Source organism: Glossina fuscipes, unplaced genomic scaffold, assembly GCF_014805625.2.
Source record: "Glossina fuscipes isolate IAEA_lab_2018 unplaced genomic scaffold, Yale_Gfus_2 59448, whole genome shotgun sequence".
NCBI lineage: Eukaryota > Metazoa > Arthropoda > Insecta > Diptera > Glossinidae > Glossina > Glossina fuscipes.
Window position 1 is genome coordinate 4,136 of NW_024002159.1, and position 10,088 is coordinate 14,223.

The 10,088-nt window shown below is 32.7% G+C and overlaps 1 non-coding gene across 1 annotated transcript; it reads right to left on the reverse strand.

Moving 5' to 3' along the window:
• Positions 1 to 586: 586 nt before the first annotated feature.
• On the reverse strand, positions 587 to 710 carry LOC119643241. The gene has a single exon (XR_005248246.1). It is a non-coding gene; the product is annotated as a U5 spliceosomal RNA (small nuclear RNA).
• Positions 711 to 10,088: the final 9,378 nt, after the last annotated feature.

The window sequence follows — 10,088 nt, forward strand, 5'->3', positions numbered from 1 at the left end:
AATACACAAAAATGAGAAAGCAAGTTATGATCATCAACAAAAATTTAGATCTCGATGCTCAAACAAATATTCCTTAATTATGTTTCGCAAAAACTATAAGATTTATTTTTTTAATATTCGGCCTTGTTTTATTTGTGTACTTCCATAAATATATGATTGTTGCAACAACACTCTTGTTAAGAAACTTTTATGTATATACTTTAAAGGCAATGTTCTTGTTCATAAAAACAGACAAAAACAAGGACGGATGGAGAGATTATAACCTTGTTAACGAAGGTTATAGTTAACTTGTTAACATATAATTTTTCACCACAACTTCCCATTTCTATTTAACTGTTTTAATTGACCTGACCTCTAATGTATATTGTCATCTACTGCTAATCTAGGATTCATTTACTTGTAATGTGTTCATGCGCACCTCCTTCTAAAAGTTCGAGAACAAATTTGATAGATACAGCACCACATGCAGAGAATATGTATTGGACAAACAAATATGATATGTTTTTCACTAGGCAACAAGATCTCACCTTCTACAAAAACAAGCTCATGCCCTAAACCTAACTAAATCTTATTTATCACTTACGGACTCAGCCTTAATAGGCCAAACCACAAGAAAAATTTCTTATAGACTCATTAGAGTGCTCCTCTCCACGGAAATCTTTAGTAAAAGGCGAAAGATTTATTCGACAACTGAGGAGAAGCCAGAGTGACTTTAAGTTCTCCAAGTATTGTATTATATGTCATATAATTCACAAACACAATGAGAATTATAAGAATAACACAAAAATTACAACTAAATAAATTCATTCATTTCCATAAGGCAGCACGCTAGCAGAATGAAATGTTCTTCATACATACGTAACTAAAAAAAAAACAAATTATTCTCAGGCTATGCGTGCACATAAATACATCAAGCGAACTTAAGGATGTGTATGTCACAGTTGTAGTGGCCGATACTCTTTTTGTAGATTAAAAACAAAAACTAGTAGGAAAATTATATTCGCTTTTGACGGAATCTTTTAATACCCATCACCGTTATCCTAAAAAATATACGAAATAAACCAACAAATTAAAAGTTCAGATTTCTATTAAGCAGAGTGGGCATGGCCAATTTTTTTCTATTTTTATAGAATAAAAGTTTGCGATCATGAATACCGCAGCTAACGTTTATATGAGCAAACGGACTGAGAAACACATCTAGAACGGTTCACATTTGGCCCTAATCAATTATATATAAATTTTGCAGTGCCTTGGAAGCTTCCTTGTGGGTGTTGTGCACGTACCGCTCATCCTCCGATGATGGGCATAATTATAGCCCATGAAATCGTTAGTCATAAACGATAAAAAATCGAATCTAATCCTCCTCTTGTTTTGAAGTCATGATAACAATTTCATAAATTGTTTTTTCCAAGCAACATTTTGTAGTGAAAAAACAATAAATGTAATGACAAAATTGACGTTTAATAACTTTACTTTAATTCTGACTCTATGACCCTGACTCAACTAAACTGTGGTGAGTGTCTAATATAATAAATTGTTAGGCTAGCTCAAGCAAATTAGTAGTTTTAAACTAGGTTATTACTAAAGATACATTTCACGTGGGTTATAGCTAAAGTAGGCTATCTTAACTAGGTTATAGGTAGATTTGCATTATGTGGAAATATAAGAAAGTATAAACTTAGTATAAATGATTAATAAGTGAGTACGATGAATGGATAATGCTACAATTTATGATATATCACATATATATATGAACCGATCACATATCACGTATACATAAATCAACTAACTAATCAGTAGCTATACAAAAACTGAGTTTATTAGGAGGTGCAGTGCAAGCTTTCGAAAACATTTTGTGGTTAATTACTATTCCGAGACACGTATTTATTGTAGAACACTACTACTTGTGATACAAGGATGGATAACACGTCCAGGAGAACATGAGATTTACTCACCTTTCATTCCATCAGTCGATCTAAGCTTGTCTATCGCTCTGCCCCTCTTGTTTGTTGTGTTCAACCTACAAGCCGCAAATTTTCAATATATTTTGATGAAGTTTGGTGCATTAACGTGTGTTGAGTCGAAGACAATCGCTATTGAAAATTATTCGAATCGGACCCCTTTTTCGACCACTTGTCATAAGACAACTTACTTTGAAAATCTCTTCTTATTAAAGTTTTTCACATTTGTTTAGGACGGTATAGTTTTATTCGCCTACATATTTTTTTTACAGTTTATTTTCGGTTTTCTTGCTATGCGCAAGGCAGGCAGCTTTAATTTTCTATCCACATATTTTTCAAGAAAATTAAAATTTTAAATCAATAAATAAAATATTTTTTTCCAATTTAAAGTTTCATCGTCGAGTTATATAAGCATAAATTGTTTTCAGAACATAGAGAAAAAAAATATTTTTCAATCGTGGAACTTGCTGCAATACTAAAATTATGTACTAAAAGCTGCAACAAGCACGTATAGTCTCTCTCTCCATTTTCACTCGAACTCAATATCCTTTACCTGTGAATCTTACCATTCGTAATATGGATGACGTCCGCTTGACGGTACTAACCCTCAGAAAGGCTGTATTCATCTAAGACTGCTGCTAACTTGCTCCTATATTCAACCAAATGCGTATATCTCCACTTATAAGAAACATGTTGTCTTCACGGGAGACATGCCCGAAAAGTTGATATAGTCATAGCGTTGGGGGATTTCAATTTTCCATAACTCACTTCGTGTTATAGCGATAGTTCTGGCTATATTATCTGCACTTCAACTATTGTGTTTTCCAGTGAATTGTTTGATCGTAATTTGCTTCACTAAACCCTACGCGTAATTGTAACGGTATACTGCTAGATCCTTGATTTGCCAGTTTGCCAGAGATAGTGGTAAATCGTTGCCCACATTTTAGTTTACCAGAGGATCCGTATCATCCACCTGTTTATATTTCCTTTGATTATAGGCATGATGGTCCGTTGAATTATTCTAACGTGCCAAATCCAACTTCCTCGAATAAACATTATGGTTTCAGCAAAACTAATATTTTACTGCTTTTTCTGCATCCGTATCGAGCAAGCAATCTCCATGCCATTGTTTAGCAAGACAATTACACGTCACAAAAATAGGAAAAGCAAACGTTTCAAAAAATTTATGAAAAGTGTCTCTACTTACGACTATTTCGCGCATTCTGCTGCAATGCGTAGATTTAATCACCTCAACCACCAATGTTATTGCAGTTATCTTCAGTTGATAAAGTCCTCACTGCTCGTTAAACGTAAATACTTTTTTAAGCTCCAAAAGAAAAATCTCTATATATCCCTTCCGCGTATCCTTCAATGGCTCAGAGTCTTCTGGTAATGTCGAAACCTCAAGTCTCTTTGCTGAATACTTCCACCGAAATTTTTCAATTGCTGATTCCGATTTAGTTGTTTACTAACCATACCTGATGACCAACTAAACTACCTTCGCTATTTCAGAAAACGGCATTTTACATGGTTTGAAATCTTTAAAATATACTTGTGCGCCTGGATCTGATACGATTCTATCACGTTTACTTAAGTCATGCTCTGTGAAACCATGCGGTATTACTCCAATGATTTTTAATCAGTCCTCGAAATTAGGTGTTTTCCCGTTGTGCTGCAAGAGTACTTTCCTTATTCCAATTCACAAACGTGGAAATAGAGATCATATAGAGAACTACAGAGAGTGACTTAACTAAATTGTTTCATTCTCGCTAAACTTTGCGAAATTAAATCCAAAAAAAATGCAAAAAACTTTCTTTCTTAATTCATAGAATACTAAGTATTTCATTGGTTCACACAAATTGGAAAACTTTGATTCGTTCATCGATTTAGGGGTTCTAGTCGTTCAAAGATTACGTTTTAATTTACACATTTAACCCTCTTCAAGTAAAGCTTGGTCCGCGCTTGGTTTCATTAAGAGGTGGTCCAAAAAGCTGAAGGATGCTTACATTACAAAAAGACTATATATGTGTATGGTTAGAGCAATATTTGAGTGCGTCTCTATTATGTGGTCTGCTCCCTGTAAGGGTTATGAAGATTCAATTGAATCTGTTCAAAAACAATTCTTGCTGTTCGCACTTAGGAATTTGGGGTGGAACCTGCTTGTTTCTCTGCCTCGTTATGAATATGTGTTGCTTCTTTTATCTTTACCGTCACTTGAGAAATGTTGATTTATTCTTTGTGTTTGCTGCTTGCTTAAGTTAATTGATGGTACTATCGACCCACTCTCATTACTAGGTAAAAGAAGCTTTAAGGTTTCTAACCGTTTCTCTAGGCACTTTACGCTTATTTAGCTGAGTCGATGTAATTATAATTATGAGCTGTTCAATTCATTTAGAGTTGTTTGCAGATTATTATCTATTGCTTCATCGGATTACTTAAAGTTTTACCATACAACATCTCATTACGATTTGAAAATTCACTGGTATTGCTTACTGTATCGGTTGCCAAGCTTTTGCATGTTTGCAATGGCTTAGAAGTTCACTTGCAACTTGGATATGTACCGATTGTGTATGTGCCTCTACAGTTGTGTGGACGTGCTTTTTTTTTTTCTTTCTTATTTATACATGAAACTTTTATTTTCCTTTACTTCAAATATAGTTTATGCTATTTTTTAATAATAATTAGTATAAGATTTACTTTTAATAAATAAATAAATAAATATAAATTTACCTACTACTCGTATCCTGGCTTATATAAAAAGAAAAAAACATTTAGTAGCGTAAATTTCGAAAATTGGAGAAATCATGACAAATTATGTAACTTAGAGCAATAAAAATATAACTATGAAGTTTGAAGAAAATATATTCTCAAGCCATGTGTGTGCAATATGACAAAAGACACTTAACATACGTTTTTCAGCTGTGCGAAATACCAAGGGGAACCACTAAGACAATAATTAGGAATTGGGGAGTTTACTCTCTCCGACAATGACGTGACAACTATGCTGTGCGGCCAACGGGAAACGATAGAAAACATATTTAAGAAAGAAATCAGGACAATTATCGTAGATCCACGCGTAGTGTCTACATTACGATAACCCCTCTATGCGAGTTAAAGCCTCGCATTACCAAACCGGCGACCTTTAGATTGTTTCCTTTTTAACGCCAAGTACTTGCATACGTATATGTATATGTTTGTATGTACATAATGTGGTATAAGTATTAGGTCCATTGGCACTTTTTCGAAAGCAGAATTTTTGCACATTTTTTCATCATTTTTCATCACATTTATTTTTCTTTAAGTAGACGTATGCGATGACTTGAATCCGTTTCAAAAATCTTGCTTATAAACTTCATTTCATTCGTGATATACTATATGCTTGCACATAAATGCGCTATTGTGTGGATGTAGGTGTATGTGTATGCGGTTAGGACGCGATTTGACAGATTTAGTTGAAATTTGCTACATATTATTGTTGCTCTTGAGTTACCTAATTTGTCATGATTTCTTCTGTCATAGGAATTTATGCTACTAAATATTTTGCTATTGAAATTTAGAGTTTTTCTTCTCTATTTTCTGAAAACATCCCAATATTAAAAAACTCGAAAATGAAGCTTTAAGCTGATAAGAAAATATTCTAATTATTGGTTTATAGTTTTCCTTGAAAAACATATGAATAGAAAGCTAAAACTCCCTGCATTAGTGCATGGCAAGCATGGCAAGCAAACAAATTCAAAACTTTCTAAAAATATGAGAAAAAATTAACTATAAACTGTAAAAAAAAATATGTACAAAAATTCTTTTTCGTAAACAGGTTTCATCAATGTGTAATATTGAATAAGATAATACCTCAGCGTTGAGAATTTATTTGAGTGAAATATTCGATAATTTATAATAACGCAACGCATAAAATAGAAAATTGTGTTATTTACATTTTATTTCAAGTTGAAATCTATTAGAAATGCCCTGTTTTGGTTGTGCGTGCTGATGATGACATATTTCGTTTGCCAACTAATTCGCAAAGAAGGGCTAATCAACACAATTATGTGTAAATGCCATAAATAAAGAACGAAAACTTAATCGGAAAACTATTAAAAAATTTTTCGAAAAAATTATGGTGGAATGGTGCTTTATAGGTTAATAATATTGCTTTGATTTCTTTCTAAACAAGCCATAATCAAAGAATTTATTTTATTACTTTTGTATCGAACTTGATATGAACGTTCTTTTTAGGCCAACATTTTCTGTGAATTGAGAAAAGAATTTAAAACCTTCATTTGAGTTTTTTTGGTTTTCTAGAATTTGTAGACATGTTCGTTAGCGCACCATGCCTGTTATTATAGGAAGCTGGGCTTAAAAGATTAGATTCTTTTATGACAGAAGAACAAGTGAACAAGTTGAGTTACAATCTTCAAGTGATCATGAGTATATGTAGCAGCAGTTGTCAACAGTTCGGTAAGAACAAGCTCGAAGTTTTGTATATGAACCGAAAGCCGACTGCCCCTTGTCTAAAAAAAGGAAATTTTGATCGGTAAAAACGGTGACAATTTTCTTTCGAGAAAACTTGAAAGTTAGAGGTATTTTAAAAAGCAAAGAGTCGTGTTTTAATAAGCAAGGGCTTCTCTTGACAGAGTGTGCTATAATGTGCAACGTTTTTTTTAACGTTATGTGTTTTTCTAATATACCTAAACGTAAGTGCGCAATTTTTATTTCAATTTGTAAAAAGCTATTTACTGAAAATTATTTGCAAAATTTAAATGATTATTTACAGAAACGAGGATCTTAGCATTTCACAACATTTTATTCCACGAAGTTCATAAACACAAGAGACCTTAAAGTTTCTTGAGAACTAGCCACCAATATCATATATTTGCCACATTTGATAGTTCGCTTATCGGGAATTTTTGATACTCTTTTCGCCATTCGTCAGCTGCGTAGGGCACCTCTTATTTTATGACGGGGGTAGTTAAATCATCGCAAATCTCTGCTATTATCTCATTACTTTCTTAGTAGTTTAGGTTTTCCACAGAATGAGATATCTTTGAAGCAAACTTATTTTATCGGATATGTTATTTTAACAAGAATATATATTTAAATACCTTATCATATTGATAAGTGTGCAACGACAAAAAGGTTGCCCTCTCTTCCACACTCGATCTTAAATATTAACTTTAAAATGTTTATCTTGTTTGCGTTGGTCTAGTTATTTTACCATAAGCTACAAATTTCAAGGCTACAAAGTTTATTTCGACCTATTGCAGCTCCCTTTGATACTGTTCTGTATATTTCTATTATTTGACATTTTATACACAGAAAGACACATTTACATATGCATAAATCATTTGCAAAGCTTACATCTTTACTATAACGTTTTTCGAAAAGAAATCATAGCAATGTGCCGTTAAACACAGTTTTATGATACTTTAAGCACTTTTCTCCAAATTGTAACTCGGTCGTTTGTTGACAAAATGGCAAATCAGAAATATAGACACAAAGAAATAAAGATTTATAACTAACCATAATATCTTTTAACAAACATATAGAAAGATTTATATATAGATTATTTGGAAGCCATATAAAGCAAGAGAGAATCATAATTTTAAAGTAACACATGCGATGTTTTGCCCAAAGTATTGTTTGATTTTTTTTTTTTTAATATATGTAAAATTTCTGTATAAAAATTGTATCAATCGAAACAGTTTTTGGAACATAAGTTGAAACAAAATCCTGATTCGCTTAAGCCTTGCTGTTGCGAGTTTACAGGGTCTTAACCGTTACTCGTCTTAACCTAAGAAAAATACTTCATTAACATACAACATTTGACAGCAAGTATGTTTGGCTATGTAGTAGACCTTGCTGTATTGCTTACGTCATGTCTACACGTAATTACATGAACACAAACATCCGCATGTACATGTGGAAACATAAATATTTGTAATCACACAACCATGCCGAGATTGATTTCATGCTATAGCACATATGCATGCACACATATTGGTAATATCGTGTGAAATTATAAAATACCACGATAGATCTACCATATTAAGTGTTACACTGTAATTATGCTTTAGGAATTTTGTTTGAATTTTTAAATACCTTTTAAAGTATTAACTTTAGATTCGTTTATTTGGCTGCAAAGAAAAATTGTGCTTGGTTCGGGACGTATCTTTCCATAACCAGTTGTTTACGATTCCCGTTTACAAAAGAAATCTTAGGACCACTGAAAGTATCAGTATCTCAACTGGATACCGTACCACATACTGTATCACATACATTCCAATCACTTTTTTTATAAGATTTGCCATAACCACACAAACTGAAAAAATTTTACATTCATTTTATTTGTACATTGTAGGCTTGGTTCAATTTAGCTGATCTTCCAACTTGAGACAAATGAAGCTACCAAGGAAAACTTGTTGGATAATTTTTTTTAAGAACCACGTCGATATGGTTCTCAAGTAAAGAAATCTTACGCAATAAAACGAATGTGACTTTTTTTCCAAAAACAGAAGTACTCTTCGTGGAAAACCAGAATAAATCGTTTGATGTTATGAAAGTAAATTCATAGATAGAATTCGGAAGGGAAAAGTAAGATTCCTGCCTCAAGCGTAATAAATTTTGAAAGAAATATAATAAATACTGATGATTAGTGAAATAATCCTTACTTTAGAAACACATCCGATACTTCTCTCTCGCGAAGATTTTTAATAATTACCGCGAATATGAACATCGATTCAAAATTTAACGCAAATAGTTGTGAGAGATACATCCCTTTTTAAGAAAAGGCTAATCTTAATCGGTGAAACCCCGCGGCCTTTATCGATTTTTCTTGACATAATGTGAATTTTACATTAACCGCATGTCGTGTTTGATAAAGCATGTCTTTTCACTTAGTTTTTTATACATTTGACATAATCTCTTACATATAACCTTTACATACATTTCGTTTGCTTTTATAACACCTGTAGATTTTCTTCTTTATAAGCATTCGACCACCTTTTTCGTTATCATGACTATGAATTTCTGTTGTCCATAAAATTTCTCTTTTGACAGTAAGCAATAACGTCGGCCGTGTAAGATCAAGCCATATAAAGACGAACATAAGCAACTGTATATATGCGCGGAGATGATTGTACGAATATGTGAGTAATGAACAAAATTATTATTTTACTCTGGAAGACATATTTACAAATACGGTATGGTATACAATTATTTGCTTTACGTTTGGTTAAATCAAAAACGCAATAGTATCACTTTAGTTTTGGTTGCTGCTATTAGTTACCATTCTGTTCATTTTCAGTTTTCTACTTGATCGAATGCAGTGGTAATAAAGTCTATCTTTCTTTTTATATCCACCACTGAAGGACGGAGGTATACTCAATTTGTTTTTTTTTTCATAATGTAGTATCGCCCAAAAAGAAGCTTCAGAGGCCCTATAAAGTATATACATTCTTGATCAGCGTGAATTTCTGGATTGATTAAGTCATGTCTGTCCGTCCGTGCGCCTGTGCTGTGTTCGTTGTTGACACTTTCGTGGTCCCAAAAAGGAATATGTTGACTTCAGATTTGGTAGAAACATTGAAAGTTTTTGCACGCCGGTCGGTATTGAAAATGGGCCTGACCGCAATTTCTTTTTCTAAACAAAAATTTATGGGGTTTTGCCCATTACTCAAAAAATACATACATAAAAGATTGAAGCTTGAAATTTTCATGCCATGCCCGCACAAAGTTACAAGTAATTAAATTTTATCTTTTTCAGTTTTTTGAGCTTTTATGCTTACCATGAAACAAGACAGAATATTTAAACCTATTTTGTACATTCCTCAAACCAAGATATATTACCTGCCCAAAAATGCATTAATTTTAAAATAAATATGGGAGACACTACGACCTGGTCGATTAATTTTTTCTTAATAATATCAGTGAGATAGGCATCAACTAAAAGAATTTAGAGAGTAGAAGGACCCAATGTGTTAACTCTCAATTTATTAGGGTGCAATTCACGATGTGGTAAATTAATTATTCTTAACAATACCTTTTAACGAAGTAAACGATGAAAGATAAATTTTATTCCATTCAATTGTTTCTGATAACAAGTAAAAGCACGGGGCGCCACAGGCAAATATA